The sequence below is a fragment of the Haplochromis burtoni genome, unplaced genomic scaffold, assembly GCF_018398535.1.
Source record: "Haplochromis burtoni strain Fernald_Lab_line unplaced genomic scaffold, NCSU_Asbu1 Contig_1033, whole genome shotgun sequence".
In the NCBI taxonomy this organism is placed as follows: Eukaryota; Metazoa; Chordata; class Actinopteri; order Cichliformes; family Cichlidae; genus Haplochromis; species Haplochromis burtoni.
Genome location: NW_024583394.1, coordinates 59,746 through 60,979, shown reverse-complemented (window position 1 = coordinate 60,979; position 1,234 = coordinate 59,746).

The following is a 1,234-nucleotide window of genomic DNA, read 5'->3' as shown; positions in this document are numbered from 1 at the left end:
ATTAAATGTGTCAATAATTAATTAATTACATGTGTCATAACTATTTATTTAATTAATTAATTCCAATTTTAATTAATTATTGCCACATTTAATTAATTATTTAATGGTGTATTTAATTAATGCATTATGGCAGTCCTGGCACTCCATACCATCCACTAAAGCTGGACATCTGAATTTGTAATTCCCCTGAAACCAACAACAACAACAAAAGACTTGTATAATTAGAGAAATAACTAAATACATTTACTTAAAGTCTAAATCTGGAGTACTTCAGAGCTCGTATTTTCATTATAATAACACTTTGTTACATTTATCTGATAAGCCTCTAGTAATTTTCACAATAACATTTTGCAAACATTTGGAAACAAGTACCAGTAGCACCCTAGTGTTGACCTTATAAAATAATATTTACAAAGCAGGGCCTTGACCTAAAAAGTAACATTTGTATAATAATTTTAGCTAAGAAAGATTTCTTTAAACAGAGCTCAAACCTTAAACATAACTTTGTTGCACCACCGGTATCCAAATTGAACATGAAACTTTATTTACAATTTTAAAAAAGGGCTACAAAGACACGACATACCTCATCCAGCAGGGAGCGACACCATCGTGTCAGAGATTCAGGAGTGACAGCGTGGCCACAGGACATCTCTGCTCTGAGAGAGTCATCACCTGAGGAGGGAGTGGACGACAACAAATCAAACATGTTGTTAGTTTAGAGAGGAAACAAAGTCAAACTAGATTTGCATGTCAAGCTACCCCTCTACACATCCAAATCTAACAAATCTCACATCATGTAAGCTGCTTTGTATCCCCACTCCTCCTTTTATACTGTGTCTGACTTAATCACCATCATATCCAGTGATGGGAATAACGGGGTTACAAGTAACGGCGTTACTTTTTTCAGTAACGAGAAATCTAACTAATTACTATTCCTATCGTTACAACGCCGTTACAGTTACTAACAAGAAAATGCGGTCCGTTACTATTTTTTAACAAACAGACGGTTGAAGCTGTGTTCAGCTTATATCCGTTGCACGGAAGTAGCTGTAAGTAATCTGGACGCTACAGCTTTAAGCAGCTGCGCGCGCTCCCGCGGACGGTAATCACGATCACTTTCTAGCACAACACCTGGAGCTAAGGGGGCAAAACAATCGCATGAGTGCTGCTGTTTGACTGAGGAAGAATAAAGTAGTCGTGGTAAGCCAATCACATGACCACTTAAAGACAAAGC